Here is a 17553-nt window from a genome sequence, read left to right on the forward strand (position 1 = left end):
AACAAGATAAATGCAAATTTAAAAAAAACTAAAAATGAAACAAGAAAAACATAAAACAAGAGTAGTAAAGTTTTTTGTAGCACAAAATTTGCTTAAAATAACCTCCTGAACATGGGAAAAATTAAAAAAAAATCGAAAAAAAATGGGCCGTAGAGGGGTTAAGGTCAAAATCTATACTTCTGTAGGGACAATATACCTATTTTAAGCCTTATAAGGGGTCGTGTTTAAATGATGCTTGATAATCTGGAGTTTTCCTTGAAATTAACTAAAACCAAGTACACCAACGAGTAGAGCAACTTTTTGTGAACATTTCTGTTTATATTCACTTTTACTAAAAGTTATTCTATTCCTTTTGCAAGCATTTGAAAAAAAATATATTTCACAAATGTATTCAAATCAAACGAGAATGCACTGGACCACGCCTTTTTTAGCTTAGTTCTTTTTTCTTCCAGCGCTCTTTTGGGTCTGCTTAGAGCTGCCAATTGTGATGGAATTTTAAGCGAACACTCACGAAAAGTAGCATTTATAGAGAACGTTGGCATCACTGGCTCACTCCAACAGGAGCTGCTGGTGGTGTTGGTGGCCACCCCTTTGTTCTTTATTTGCCTTCGCTTCTCGCTCGGTTTTCTTCAGCCTTCGATTGGAATGGGTCGTCAAAAGTCAAACGTCAAAAGACTTGGCGCGTTTGTTTTTTTTTATGGCGCTTGCTAATTATTTACATTTTTTGGGATTATTTTTCAAGTGAGTGACTAACTAATGTTCAAAAGAACAAGTTGCCGGTAGTTGGAAGCAATTTCATATCTTAAGCGCTATGAAAACGTTAGCGCAAGTGAAAAGATATTGAAGGCGACTTTCGTTAAGCAGTTAACCTCTGATCTTGCGTGTGGATGTGTGTGCCACCAAAATGATGAGAAATGGTCTCGCAAAATAGAAATTATGATCAAAAGTGCATTGAATTTGATCTTTTCGGCCAGTAAGTGGCATACATTTGCATGCTTACTCGAGGCGTTGTTGTTGCTGGTAAGTTTATAGCTTATAAGCATTTTTGGAGCTTTAATCGAGCATCAAACTCTTCATATGACGAAGATAGGCGTTTGATTAGAAAGGGTATATTGAAAAATTGATTTTTGCCAAATTTTTAAATGGAAGCCCGCCTACATATCATCACTCACAAGAGGGCGACAAAAGTTTAGTCATTGAAAATAAAAAATAACAAAAAGTGTGTACAACTACAAGCCAAAAAGTCCACGGAAAAAGGCATGTATGACATCACCGGCAAAGGCAACAATTATACTTTGTAAGTTGCAACAGATTGACAAACTTTACCCAACACCGAAAAAGGTCAATTAAACGCTCAACTTTCAACCGGAGACCACAGCTGTGCGGCACACCTCCACTTATTGGGTGAGGATGTATCAAATATCTCATCCATCAGAAGGTCGGCCGGCACCGACAAGGTCACACACCACAAACACCGATTATGGGGGACCAAAACTGTACAGTGCCATAGTGGGTTGGCTATTGTTATCCGATTAGCAATTGATCCGGCTTTAAATCAACTGGAAGCTATGTTCGTGCAGCGGAACCTTCAAACCAAAATTGCACCTTAGGAATGCCACCCCGTTAGAGTACTGCAGCGTGACTAGCTGAAGTTTTGTGTTTTTTTGGCTAGTTGATATTCAAGTCCACTTTTACAATGTTGCTGACGATAATTGCACCGTTTGGCAGGGTAATTAGAAGGTCTGATGAGTACGAAACGGTTTAGCCGTAGAAGCTAAGCAGATGGTATCCTATCAAGTGTGCAATTGGTAACATTCACCAAAGTCTTAGAAAGTGAAGTCCAAAATTGCTTTACAAAGTAACTCCGTGCTCGATTGGCATCGTCAAATATTAAACTTCTAAAACATTCATTTGACTGTCGACTGTCGAGCGACTCATATTCCGGAACTTGCTAGTTCTTGCAAATTCAGTCGTTGTATTCTCAGCACCGTGCTCGGATGGCACCGTCGCCGGCGTCCAATCCCCATGTGATGTCATCGACATTCGTGCAGCTAAGTTGTTCAAGGACGCCAACACGCAAACACGGCTTGCGCGCATCGGTTCCTGGTCGGTGCACTCACTCGCTCACCTCAGAAGAAAGAAGTTTGTGAGGGGGTGGAGGCGCGTACTGTTTATAGCGTTCCAGCCCAGTGGCCTTGCAAATGAAAACAAATCGCTCTCACTTGGTTTCGCGGCATGCCTGGGGCCCTAGATATTTGCTCGCATCAGCCCTGCTGTGTTTTGCAACTTTATTCACAACAATTGCGCAAACCAAAAAAAAAGAGCTCAGCAGAATTCACCACCTTTGGAGTAGTGTTGAAGCTACAGCAGTGATTGGAGTGTGATGACCATGTGCCGTCATTGATCGCCTCCGGGCTCGTTACGGAGGCCTTCCCCCAGTTTTGCTTTTTTGCTCTATCTTGCCAGTGGATTAAGTGCCTTAGGAAAGCGGCTTGAAAGACTGTGGGACAGCGATGGGGTTTTAAATTTCGTATATTGCACCAGAGCGACAAGACCAGGGGCGTAGCATGAGTTCAAGATATTTTAAACAAGTTGCAAAAAGAAGATTTTTCTTGTCTTAATTATCCAATAATGTTAACCGAGTTGGATTAATACGACGAGGGTTGAGCAATCCTCTGAGATTTCCGTCATTCGATTATTTTTCGTTTTTTTTTTTATCCGGCTGAAACTTTGTTGGTGCCTTCGGTATGCCCAAAGAAGCCATTTTGCATCATTAGTTGGTCCATATAATTTTCCATACAAATTTGGTAGCTGTCCATACAAAAATGATTTATTAAAATTCAAAAATCTGTTTCTTTTTAAGGAATTTTTTGATCGATTTAGTGTCTTCGGCAAAGGTTGTAGGTACTCAAAATACCGTTATTATGAAAAAAAAATATGCAATCCGAGATTTTGGGGTCTATCGATTCCTTACACCATAGCGCACCTCTATGCTAAAAATGAAAACATTCGCTGATGTAGTTTTCGAGATACAGCCCTTTTAAGATGTTACATCCGATTTTCAATAAGAAAACCAAAACAATCTATTCAATTTTAGCATTTCAAAGAATATGCAATTCGAGATAATGATGTTTTTTGCTTCAAATGACTGTCAAGTATCTCTGGGGCAAGTTTCAGAAGGTTTGTTGATGTAGTTCTCGAGATACAGCCATTTTAAAATGTGATTTCCGACTTTTTCTAAGAAAATCTATAAAATCAATACAATATCAGCATTTTAAAGAATATGCAATTCGAGATAATGATGTATTTCGCATCATAAGACTGCTAAGAATCTCTGGGCCAAGTTTCAGAAGGTTTGTTGATGTAGTTCTCGAGATACAACCATTTTAAAATGTTATTTCCGACTTTACATAAAAAGAGTTACATAAAATTGGCTTTAACTTAATAACGGTGCACAACCTGGATATTTCTGAAAGGTTGGCATTTGATGTCCTCTAAAACATATCAAAAAATTAAAAATAGGGTTTTTTTTCACAAATAAAGTTTTAGTGACTTCATACTTACAACTTTGCCCAAGACACCAAATCGAAAATGACTTCTTTAGGCATACCGAAGGTACCAAAAAAGTTTTAGCCGGATTAAAAAATACAAAAATTCAAATAAAAAAAATGATTTCGTAAAGAATTGCTTTGCTGAAAAAAACAACTTTTGCAACGAATTGCAAAAGGTATTTTGAGTTAAACGTCCATGTGTTTAGTCAATCCAACGTTCAAATCAGAGGGATATTGAAAAGTATAACTTTTGAGCCCTTGTATCGAAAAGTATTACCTTTAAATTCTTTTAAAAATCTTCTGGTAAAATATTTTAGAAGATTTATAATTATCTGTTTTTGACTTTTTTTAAAAATAAGCTTGCTTTTAAAAATTTTAGAATCTTTTTACTAAAATTTCACAAAAGTTTTGTTTTCTAACAATGAAAATCGGACCATTTTTCCGGAACATTCATTTTTATCGATTCAAATTCTTGCCCAATTTTCAAAATCCCAGATAGAGAATTGTAGGAAGTAGGCTGTTAACTTTTCAAAAAATAAATTAGTTGCTTTCTTCAAGAATTATTTCTAAAATTCTGAAAAACGATAATAAATAGAAAAATCCAAAAGTGGCAATAATTATAGAACGGTACAAACTTTAAAGTACTTTTCAAATGCAAATTCGATTTTGCTCTACAAATGATTTTTAATAATTTTCAAAAATTCATATCTGCAACACCAAATTTTGCGCCAAAAAATTCGAAAGTCAAAAGTAGGTAGTTTGGAAATTCAACTTTTAGTCATAAAAAGGAAAAAGAAAGGTTTTTTTTTGTTTTCCGTGTTTCCTTTTCCCCAAAAATTCTAATTACAGTCCAGAATCACAAAAAAATATCGTTGTCTAATTTTTGATTGTCGAGCTTAGGTATGACCCCTAAACTACGCTAAAATTATTTAGAATTTTTAAATCCAAGATGGCGGCCAAAATGGCGGTGATGCAGTATTGAAAAAATGCATTTTATTTTTTAATAGGCAACCAACAAATCAAATTTGACAAAAATGGGGTAGTAGAACTAAAATTTTAGGCTAAAAACAAGAAAATGAAAAATTGCGAAAAAACAAATTTTTTTTCCTGATTTGATTATCAGAAGTCCCATACAAACCTGCGGATAATCTAAACATCGAAAATCGAAACATCGGATAATCGAGGCTTTGGATAATCGAGTCTGGACTGTATAACCTTCAACTTTGCCGAATACGCTCAATCTGAAAATCCCTTCTCAAGATACAGAATTTCAAACATTCACATACCCATTTTGTATGACCAGCCCCCAAAAATGGACCCCAGATTTTTCAGAATTATGCACGATCAAACACACATGGAAGTGTTTGGAACGATATGTCCACGCATCCTGCCCTCTTAATTCTGAGAAATGTGACGGTTCACATAATCCTTTCTGCGGTAAACACAACGCAGTGTGGCTGGCCGCTTTGATACTTGTAGTTCGGGGCATTCGGATGTACTGTCTTGTTTCACCTCTCATTTGGACATAATTTTTGTATCAAACATTACGAAACTGGGCATAAAATTTTACATTTCGTCGAAGTTTGTGAACATTTTCTTTATCTTTCGGTCATGTCAATGGCATAACCAGCCGCACCATTATGAATCAATCTTTTAGTTAAACTTTAGTTTAACTAAAGTTTAGTTTAGTTTAATTAATTATTCGGAATAGAACAATCTAACTTTTTTTGTAAATCTTGTTTCTGAATCATATCTTAACGTCCCTGATCATCGCTGAGGAACCAAATCCCAACTTCATGGAACTCCCGCAGCAAAGACCGTCTTCGGCGGCGCACACCATCACCGGACGAGCATCGATATTGCATGTCTAACATGGCTTTTTTACGAGCACATAGCTCTTTTGTTTCTGCCCGCATTGTGGCGATTTACTTGCTCTGCACGAGAGTGCCAGGATTAAAAGTGAAACGCATTCCGCAACATGTCGATGATCGACCACCGACTTGACGATGGGCCTCTTCTCATTAGAAGTGGCCGATTACACAGTACAACACCTCATAAATCACCAACTAGATGGTCTCGGGAAAGACAACGTGGATCTAGAAGTTGCTCTTACCTAGGGAAGAAAAGAAAGAAAAAAACAAGGTATTAGTAATGTTATTTTTAGGAAAATTGTCATAATTTAAAAGTAAACAAAATCATTCCGGAAACCCACATCAACACTTGGTATCGCATTGTGTAACGGTCGGCGCAGATTCTTTGATGGCGAGGGGTTCCGCAAGTTTAAAGACCGCCGTCCGACCTCACGAGAGATGGCGTGTTCCTCTTTCTGCCGAGGAACCGAACCGCATATGGACTCTCGCATCGCACCTTGTTGTTTCCTGCAATTTGCCAGTAAAAAGGTTCGAAGCCAATTTGTTGACACGATAGTTATGGGGAGGGCTCTTCTTCATTCAGCCGACCTGCAAAGTCCGGTTCGATAGCTTTAAGTGTGCTTTTGTTGTGATTTATGACCAGGCCGAAACGTGCAGCACTTGGATCACGTCGACATGCAGAGCACACACATTTTCAAGGCAAGCGGGAATAGCTTCGATGACTAAACGAGCAAAAAAAAACACAAATGCTTGCAGCTACTTCTGTTTCCTAATAGTTGGTGTGGTCACTACAATAAATTGCACTTGGCATCGCGCGCGGCGTAGACGCTTCTTCCTCAAACGCGGTGCCAGCTCAACTCCCCTCTAGTGGTGATGCGTGCCATTGAGGTGGCTTCCGCGGTGCAACAAAGTTAATCGCAGCTGTGCAGCACTTGAGTCGATTAAAAGCAACACTTTTTACCTGGTATTGCTATTTTTTACTCTTTTCACTATGATAAGGCTGGTACAAATATTTTTAAAAGTTTTTGTCACCCCCTCCCTTCAAAATTGGTCCGAAAAATCAGGGGGCAAAACAAATATTTTTACAATAAACTTCAAAATTTCAATGAAAATTCAAGTGCAACCAACTGAAATCAAATTAAAATACATTCTCCTGCGTTTAAAATCATTTTTAGCATGTTTGGGTTTATTAAAAAATCTTAAGATTTTTTGAAAATTTTCGATGCAAAATCTTTTTTTTCGATACAATTTTTGTTTTTGATTTTTTGAAAACTAATGATTGCAAAACAACTGAACTAGTGTAAAATGCATTTTAAAACACTTTTTTCATTTAAATGTGAAGACTATGGCTTGTTATTAAAATTTTTATATTTTTTTTATTTTTTTTTTAATTTAATTTTACCTTTGAAATTGTGTAATTTTACCACTTTTCTGTTGTAATGTTGTTTTTTCAGTCTAAATTGAGGTAAAATTACATCACAAAAGAGGTGCTATTCAACCTTTCAAATTCACAAAATTTTTACTGTGAATTCCTCATTGACGAAAAGCTATAAAACCATTCGAAAAACGAAAAGAATCTTCATAGATCAACTACAGTATGGCCCATAAAAAATGCGACATTGTTATTAGGTGTAAATCGGGACTATTTTTACTATTTATGATGTATGTAGCATGTGTACATGTTGAATAGGTTCAAAACAAACAATCAATGCATTTTAAACTATTCCCTTAGCATACAATAAGTTATAGCTCATTGAAAATTATAAATTTGCCAATTTGCTCTACGCCCAGGCCATATAAAGAAAAACATACTTTTTTTCATGTTGGTCGATCTGGATAGCCTATTATGGTATTTTTATGGACTAAAAGTATACAGCCTTCAAGGTTACTGTTTTTGAGAGTTGTAAGAGTTAGTTCCACCGAATTTTACGCATTCTATTTACCAGTTATAGTAAAATAGTGAACTTTTCAAAAATCCCGATTCTGAAAATGCATCATTTTTGGGATTTTGGAGCCTGCAATGTTTCAACGCAAAAATAAATGCTACTAATGATTGTAATTGATACTAACATATGCTCTGATGTGACTTTTAACAATATAAATCTGCTGGGTACGCTTTTGAGCCATCGACAACGGTTTTAAGTTATTGATTTATTTCGACAGAATCACACAAAATAATAACCAAAATGGCATTTTCACACAAATTACCAATTTTAACAAAATTAAAAAAACTTCTTGATTGGGCGTATTTTAGAAGGACTTCTAATGATGCTTTCGGCACATAGTTGGATATTTTAAACTGTTTCGTTTTTGAAATAAAAATTATTTAATTAGGGTAAATATTGTTCCAAAAATACATTCATAATTGTAGACCGCCTGTACACAGTTTTGGTGAACTGCAAAAAACTATCATGACGATATCTTAAAAACATACTAAACTAACACAATAATACATAAAAAATCTGATTGTTAAATAAATTTAAGAATGGCACAACTTTTTATGTGAAAAAATGCACATGTCGCATTTTTTTATGGGCCATACTGTACCTATATCGACTCAGAATGAAATTCTGGGAAAATTTCTGTACATGTGTGTAGAGATGTTTTTTTTTTGGGAGGGTGATCCAGCCGCACATCGTTGATGTCGAAACCTCCAAACTGGGCCCTCGTCCTGTCACGTCCGTCAGTAGTCTTGTCGTACATTACAACTAGAATCAGATCTGCCAATGAATTAGTACACTTCGACCAAATCAGTTACGTGTTATTCATAAGTCCAAAATGTTCAATCATTCATATAAGTCCAAATATTCATTTGCGGATAACTACCTAACTTGGATTATAAAAGATTTAATGTAGCCTATCCGAAAGCTACTCTTATCTCAAATCCCCGAAATTTTAATAAATAGCCAAAAAAATTAGTACGTTTCTTTTAAAACCTGTCTGGCTTCTTTTAAAAACAGAAAAAAATAATAGATTAACAGTTCATATTGTACAAGTCGTGAATTGAAAAGGAGACAACCATTTGATCGTCAGAATTCCAGTAGATCCTCGATTCGCAACAATGGTCGATACAATCATTATCCGACAACCGTTTGTTCAACAGATCAACGAATTTAGTCCGATATCATTTCACTATTGATTGATCGAGACTTTATGGAAATTTTGACAAATCAGAATGGTTTGTATGCTACTAGAATGAAAATCAGCGATTCTGACAGAATTACTAAATTCAATAATATACTGAGCAATTCTCTACGAAATCAGTCTTTTTTCTTCAATTTTAATTTTTGTATTTTTTAATCCTACTGAAACTTTTTTGGTGCCTTCGATATGCCCAAAGAAGCCATTTTGCATCAATAGTTTGTCCATATAATTTTCCATACAAATTTGGCAGCTGTCCATACAAAAATGATGTATGAAAATTCAAAAATCTGTATCTTTTGAAGGAATTGTTTGATCGATTTGGTGTCTTCGGCAAAGTTGTAGGCATGGATACGGACTACAGTGGAAAAAAATAATACACGGTAAAAAAATGGTGATTTTTTTATATAACTTTTTATCACAAAAACTTGATTTACAAAAAAACCACTATTTTTAATTTTTTTTATATATTTTAGAAGACATAAAATATAAACTTTTCAGAAATTTCCAGGTTGTGCAAAAAATCATTGACCGAATTATGATTTTTTTAATCAATATTTTTGAAAAGCTGAGAAAATTCTCTATATTTTGCTTCTTCGGACTTTGTTGATACGACCTTTAGTTGCTGAGATATTGCAATGCAAAGGTTTAAAAACAAGAAAATTGATGTTTTCTAAGTCTCACCCAAACAGCCCACCATTTTTCAATGACGATATCTCAAACATTCAATATAACGCCCTTTTAAAATGTTAGTCTTGATTTGAAAATTTGTTTTCGAAAAGATCGAAAAATTTCACAAATGTTTCATATTTTAACATTGAAAATCGGACCATTAGCTTTAAATGAATCAATCAAAATCAAACCATCTACTTTAACGATCTCCAGGCCTTTTGTGATCTCTATTGCAAGTTTCTGCTCGAACCTAGGAGTTCAAAGGCTTGAATGGGGAGAACACCCAAACCTATTTTTACTCCAAGGAACCTTCCCACTCCAGAGTTCAAACTGACGACCTTTGGACTGCGAGTCCAACCGCCGCCAGCCAGTATTTATAGCGTGGAGACGACTCCTACACTTGGAATGACTAAACGGCCTAACAACATCCAAGGCCAGGACCAACGTTTTACTTCCTCATCCGATGGAAGGTTGCAGCAGATGGGAATCGAACCCATGATCTTCCGCTTACTAAGCGGACAGCTTAACCATTCGGCCAAGCCTGCTGCCTTTTAACTTTAAATGATAAGTTCCAAATTCCAGAAGCCTTAGGATATATCAGGAAAAGATGAATTCCATTTTGCCCTTTTTTGGGTACAACTGAGGTGGAACGACCCAAATTTAAGTAACCAATCCTGTTTGATCTTAATAAGTCTTTTCCGCACCTTTGCTACTACCGCTTTGCCATTTGACGGATTCAATTACTAGTGTCAGAGGGGAATGTGCGTCGAAACATCACACATTGCACTTTTGTCGCTCGCACCGCACAACAACGCACCGTACGAAGTGCTACCCAAACATTTCGTAAAAACGTTAAATTGAGTGCGTTGCGCGGTTGGGTGACGCCAATTGGCTTATCTTGCTGCTCCAGGGGGTGACAGTTGACAGCTGCGCTCAACGAAAACATTGTTTCCTCTTCTAGGGCGTTTTTTTTTCTGAAAGCCTTAAGACATTTACAACACAGTTGGGAGGTTGAACTTTCTTATCGAAACGCGACGCGGCTCTCTCGTTACCGATGGCTTATTCTTTTTTGCGTTTTTTTTTATTGTAGGACAAACCACTCGGCTTTAGCCACGTTCAGCTGATTGTAGCAGTATGTATTTTTTGGCCTGAAAGTTGTCACGTTTTAATTTATTGTCTTACATGCATGGATAGGGCTGTTAAGGTAACGTCAGCGAGCCGACAGATGGTGCATTAACATGTATGTGTAAAAAATCGCAAACTCATGACTGCGCGAAAAAAAAGTTTGCTTTTCATTTAAGTATGCTGAAGAAATCTTTGAAGAATGGAAAAATATCGACAAAAAGAGTGTATCATCAAAGTGAGAAACGACTGTAATGATTTTTTGAGAGGGCGTAACGTTGGGCAAATACAAGCAATGTTACGCCCCTTTGACGCATTTGGCAGTTTTCGAGTTTCTCAAACCAAAAATGAGAGTTTCTGAGAAATCTCATAATTTAAAAAAAATAACATTAACAACCAAATTATCCAGTAGTTAAGTCTGCGCGATGATCAATCACCAAGATTTTCCGTACAATTTCGTGGTCGACAGTGTGGCTAGGCCGCCGCCGCCGAGCTTAAATTTCACTAATCCGTTCGGTGAGCGGTACATTTTACACGATTTATGTACTAAACCGAAAGCCACACCACTAATACTAGTACCATCGTGTGTTGGTTGGTCGCGACCGTTGCTTGTTTTGGTGGTGACCAACGAAATGACAAAACGTGACTTAATTTGCCTGTTTTTTTTTTGTCGATTCGTACCCAACATGTATCTCTCCTCTTTTTGCCTGTTTCTCTGTTATTGTTGTTGTTTTCGCTACTGCAAAAGAAACATTTCAAAAAGGCGCTCACGCTCTTGATTGCTTGAGTATAAGCTCATTGTTTACATTTGGAGTTACGCCCTTTTGAACCATCTCTGGTAACTCATAGAGAAAGAAAATAAAATAAAGTGACAGAATGAGGATTGAAAGAAGAAAAGAAGGACAAAGAAACGAACGGTTTAGTGTTTTGCAGTTTTGTGTGTCGCATTTTATGGTGACGCCACGCCATCAACTGGTGAGTCGTGAGAAGCTGGAAATTGCGCTCGAAACATAACATTAAATTGTCTCTTTTCTTGCTTGCAGCGTTGCCACATGTACAGATTTATCTGTCATGGTACAGATTTTCAGCAAAGATTTGAGTACAGAATCTGTACGTACAGATGACAGATATTTGGGTCACCGTACAGATTTGTACAGATTTTCAGATGAAACAGATTCTTACTCAAAATGATATTATTGAATAGTTAAGTTATTGAAATTATCTCAACATTTAAGAACTTTTCATTGATTAAATCTAGTTTAACTTTTGAAACATTTAGAAATGGATCATGCTTATATTTTTTAACGGTCTTAGATCCAGTTATGCTAGAATATTTTGAACTAGTAATCTCTCTCAATACTAACCCCCAGTACGCAGCGGGTAATTGGCTCCCTCCCACTAACATTTACACACAATATCCTCTGTAGTTACTCTTAGGTTTAAAAGAACTGTATTTACAAAGACAACTGTATTTACAAAGCAGACTCATTGCTAACCAGGTTTCAGTAACGATAAGGACATAATAAAAATAATTCATAGCATGGCATTTCGTTATAATAAAGTTATAACATAATTTCGGGCATTTCCCATTATTTTCAAAAATGATTTAGAAATGAAGGAGAACACAGGTAAAATAAAATCTATAATACTTCAAAAATTTAATGAAAGTTGTAGTGAATCCAACTGAAATTAATGAGGCATTAAGTTTATTGTATTTTTTATTAATTTGAATATATTTTAAAATATCCGAGCTTCCGTGGCCGTGAGGTTACGGGTTTCGCCTTGTAAGCGGAAGGTGATGGGTTCAATTCCTGTCTGGCTCGGCAAAGTCAGATCCAATTCAGAGGTCGTGAGTTCGATTCTCGTACCGGGATGATGAAGTTTAAAAAAAATAAAAAAAATAACATATGAAAAAAAACATGATTTTTTTTATATCCATAATCTTGCTTATTGCATTAACGCATTTTTTGCAAAAAAAAAACAGCAGCAGCATAGCATTCCATACTTTATGCACTAAATTTGAAAAATATTTACAACCGCCTTGTAGTTGCCTGAATATTTAAAAAAATGTTATCTTCGTAATTCAAACCATTATTATTTGTTTTTTGAAAGTTAACGTCTTTATGTCACATTAAACTATTTAATAAATGAAATCTTGTCAAAGAAAATTTTATTGAAAGTTTTCGATAAATTATGTTTTGTACAAGGGGCTGGAAACTCTAATATCGAGAAATTAAAAGTACAACATGGAGTTAAATTTTCTGTCAAGCTGCTGTGAAGTTTACCATGGCAGCTGCGAAAGTTTCACTCCATGTTACCGGCTCACATCTCTCTTTTTAATTTCTCGATAACTTAGGAATACTGAGTATACTAACGATATTCCAGTATACTTGTTAGTATACTAACCTAAAAGCAATAAACTGTTAGTATATTAAAATACTCTCAGTATATTGGTAAGTATACTGGCGATATGCAAAGGAAATAATAAGTATACTAACATATATTTTGATATACTGGTTAACGTAATAATTATAGCTCTAAGAGTTTCCAACCCCTTGGTTTTGTACCGTCAACTGGGTCGATCGGGACTGCAGTCTGAATAGTATGAATATGGATTACAGTCTAACTTAAATTCTTAAATTCTTAAATTCTTAAATTCTTAAATTCTTAAATTCTTAAATTCTTAACTTCTTAAATTCTTAAATTCTTAAATTCTTAAATTCTTAAATTCTTAAATTCTTAAATTCTTAAATTCTTAAATTCTTAAATTCTTAAATTCTTAAATTCTTAAATTCTTAAATTCTTAAATTTTAAATTTTAAATTCTTAAATTCTTAAATTCTTAAATTCTTAAATTCTTAAATTCTTAAATTCTTAAATTCTTAAATTCTTAAATTCTTAAATTCTTACATTCTTACATTCTTAAATTCATAAATTCTTAAATTCTTAAATTCTTAAATTCTTAAATTCTTTAATTCCTTAATTCTTTGATTCTTCAATTCTTTATTTCTTTAATTCTTTAATCCTTTAATTCTTTAATTCTTTAATTCTTTAATTCTTTAATTCTTTGATTCTTTTATTTTTTAATTTTAAATCTGGGTAAGCTTTTAAATTTTAGATTTTTATTTAGATTTTTTTGTTTTTTGATTATAATTTGAATTAATAAATTATATTTATTTAATTTAATTAATTTTTAATTATGAGAATTTTTAATCTTTGAATTTGTTATTTTTAAATTTTGTTTTGCATACATATTTATTTTTTTTTTAATCTTAGATTTTTTTATTTCTCAATTTTGAAATGTTGTGTGTTTATGGATTTTCTCTTTGGTTTACTTCTTTTCAAGCAAAATACAAAATACTTTCTTTTAATTTCAAGATTCTGCTTTTTGAGATTAGGCATCATAGAGTTATCTACGTGCGCATGTATTGCGTGTATGTACACGAAAAAAAGTGAGGTTAAATTTTGTACCGGCCAGCAAAACAAATGGTGTGCTAGTGTGTGTGAGATCGGGCTTAGATAGCTCTATAAGGCAATTTGGAATTTTCAATATTAAAAATTATTGATACATTTATTAATTTTAGTTGCAATTAAATAAACAAATTCTGAATATTTAAAAAATTTCACCAGAAAATTTTGCAAACAAACATCGCGCGAAGAAATGTCATACACCATTTTCCGTTTCCTTTCCTTGACCGTTTCTTGGGCGTTTTTTATATGAAATTCTGCGTTTCTTCCGAGCTGTATATCAGCATTTAGTGTTGTCATAAGATTGTTCAAAATGCAAATTGAAGGTGGAAAAAATTTTTTTTCAAAAAATATACCGTACAGATAATGGTACAGATATTCGCCATGCTTGGTGCAGATAGGACAGATTTTTGGACCCGCTGATACAGACGAGCATGTGGCAACACTGCTTGCTTGATCTATCACTGCACGTGGTGCGGTGTTGTAGTGGTGGCGGCGGCGGCGGCCACACCACAAATGACCAAAAAATTGAGCTTCAATCAAGGGTTGTCCCGTTTCATCAACTTGGAAACCGTTTTCGAGTGATCTATGCGCGGCATGAATAAACTTCTTTTTCGATGGAACATGGCTTCGGCTGGTTCGTGACATGTTTTTGGAAGCTTTAGAAAACTTGTTTTTACCATGTGAACAACCATTTGATGCAATCATGCATCGTAATTGCACTTCAATATGAAGCGAGAGAAAAAGTTTTTTTGATTGCAACTACAACTATTTTTTTATCTAATCGAATCGCAACCAGTCTCAATAAAGCGTTCTGAATAAACTTGTGGTTAGATTACGCCCCAAGTTCTTTCTTGACATTATTAGTGATTGCAGTACATTCGAGGACCCCTGAAATCTAGTACACTCATCAAAGCGGCCAAGCCTACTACGTTGCGTTAACCGCAGAGAGGATTCTGCGGACGGATCACGTTTCACAGGGTCTACAGGAGAGGAAGGATGCGTGGACATACCGTACCAAACGCTTCAGATCAATTTCGTTGTGAAACACAATGACAATCTTTCTCAAACTCTCATAGATCATCAATCGATACTTTAATACATCTTCCTGTTTGATTTGATTTTGTTTCAGGGAGTTCAAAATTCCTGCCGAAATATTCAAGTTGGACTCTTTAAAATTTCTCTCTCAATGAGTGCCAAGTTAAACTTTGATTAATGATGAAGATTCTTCTATCTCTTAGTTCAATTAACCGATATCTTAAAAAATGTGTATAAAAATTCAGTCTGCCTCTAAGGTTTCATGAAAATTGAATTTTTAAATTTTTCGATATCTCGTAACGGTGGGGCGGTACAACCCCTTTCATGTTTCTGCATTTATACTAAGACACGTTTTCAGTGATTTGTAGCTCGAAACAATCGTCTAAAGGTTAATTCTTATGAACAATTCTCTCAGATTTCAGTCATTCGATTTTTTTTTGTATTTTTGAATCTGGCTGAAACTGTTATGCTGCCTTCGGTATGCCCAAAGAAGCCATTTTGCATAATTCGTTTGTCCGTATAATTTTCCATAAAAATTTGGCAGCTGTCTATACAAAAATGATGCATGAAAATTCAAAAATCTGTACCTTTTGAAGGAATTTTTTGATCGATTTGGACAATAATTTAAAAAAAATGAATAACTGCGACTATTTTCAAAAATGTTACCTCAAAATGGCTATAACTTGAAAACGGTGCACTTTATCAAAATATCACTAATGTACTTTTTGATTGCAAATTCAATTTTACATCGAAAAATAAAGTTGAAAAAATTTTGCGACCAATATTTCGATTTTTTTAAATCTTTAGGCTGGTACAAATATTTTTAAAAGTTTTTGTCACCCCCTTGAAATTGTCCCGAAAATCAGGGGCAAAACAAATATTTTACAGTAAACTTCAAAATTTCAATGAAAATTCAAGTGCAACCAGCTGAAATCAAATTAAAATACATTCTCCTGCGTTTAAAATCATTTTCAGCATGTTTGGGTTTGTTAAAAAATCTTAAGATTTTTGAAAATTTTCGATGCAAAATCTTTTTTTCGATACAATTTTGTTTTGTCAGATCTTAGATTTTTGAAAACTAATGATTGCAAAACAACTGAACTAGTGTAAAGCATTTTAAACACTTTTTCATTGAAATGTGAAGACTATGGCTTGTTATTTAAATTTTTATTTTTTTATTTTTTGCCTTGACCTTGTCCAGGCCGAGGACAAAACTTTTTTAAATATTTGCATCGGCCTTATTGATTCAAAAATCATAACTCGGTCAAAGATTTTGCCCGTTCTGAAATTTCTGTAAAGTTGCCATTTGATGTCCCCTAAAATAGTCTACATCGTGTTAGGTGGTTCGAAAGTCATTTTCGCAAAAACCACTTTTTCGAAAAATGATATCTCCATTGATTTTAGAGACGCAAAAGAAAGGTGAGTTTGCTATTTGAGAAAATAGTAAGAAGTTCCAAAATCTAGCTTAATTATTGAAAAGTCGTATGAAAACTAAAAATGGTGTTTCAAAAGAGCCTATGTCTGGAAATATTTTAATCGGATTCCTCGGAAAATTTCACATATCCGAATCGATGTCGTTTCAAGATATGATTTTTGAAAATAAAAACTGAGTTTTTCGACGCGCCACGCGCAAAAACAGAAAAATGACGAAATTGGCAAAAAATCTACTTTTTTCACTAATACTGCGATAACTTAAAAATTTCAGCGATGACCTATACATGTCTGGGTACCAAAAGTTGCGTCTTTCAATTACGAAAATTTTGATACCCAGACATGTATAGGTCATCGCTGAAATTTTTAAGTTATCGCAGTTTTAGTGAAAAAAGTTGATTTTTTGCCGATTTCGTCATTTTCCTGTTTTTGCGCTTGGCGCGTCGAAAAACTCAGTTTTTATTTTTAAAAAATCATATCTCCGAAACGTACGGTTCGACATCGCCAATTTTTTGATATTATATGTGAAATTTTCCGAGGAATCCGATAAAAATATTTTCAGACATAGGCTCTTTGGTCCAGACACGGGCAAAACGCCATTTTAAGTTTTCATATGACTTTTCAATAGTTAAGCTAGATTTTGGAACTTCTTACTATTTTTCTCAAATAGCCAAACTCATCACCTTTCTTTTGCGTCTAAGACAGCTAAAATCGGATGAAACGGCGGGGAGATATCATTTTTCGAAAAAAGTGGTTTTTGCGAAAAATGACGAAAATTGCCATTTTTCGAACCACCCTATCACGATGTAGGTCACCCTAATGGCCAAACAAAAAAATACGGGTCTAATTATTTTGGCCAAGGAACCCATCGTCATTGAAAGACGCAACATTTGATACCCAAACATGTATAGGTCATCGCTGAAATTTTTAAGTTATCGCAGTTTTAGTGAAAAAAGTTGATTTTTTGCCGATTTCGTCATTTTCCTGTTTTTGCGCTTGGCGCGTCGAAAAACTCAGTTTTTATTTTCAAAAAATCATATCTCCGAAACGTACGGTTCGACATCGCCAATTTTTGGATATGTTATGTGAAATTTTCCGAGGAATCCGATTAAAATATTTCCAGACATAGGCTCTTTGGTCCAGACACGGTCTAAACACCATTTTTAGTTTTCATACGACTTTTTCAATAGTTAAGCTAGATTTTTGGAACTTCTTACTATTTTCCCCAAATAGCCAAACTCATCACCTTTCTTTTGCGTC

At 34.8% G+C, this 17553-nt stretch overlaps 1 protein-coding gene and 1 non-coding gene across 5 annotated transcripts in view; both read right to left on the bottom strand.

Annotated features, from left to right (window-relative positions):
- LOC6049180 (chloride intracellular channel exc-4) overlaps positions 1-17553 on the bottom strand; it is a 90093-nt gene that overhangs the window by 49779 nt on the left and 22761 nt on the right. The gene's annotated exons all lie outside the window — the stretch shown is intronic.
- Positions 9708-9783, bottom strand: Trnat-agu. Its single transcript has one exon. It is a non-coding gene; the product is annotated as a tRNA-Thr (tRNA).

This window comes from Culex quinquefasciatus, chromosome 1, assembly GCF_015732765.1.
Source record: "Culex quinquefasciatus strain JHB chromosome 1, VPISU_Cqui_1.0_pri_paternal, whole genome shotgun sequence".
NCBI lineage: Eukaryota > Metazoa > Arthropoda > Insecta > Diptera > Culicidae > Culex > Culex quinquefasciatus.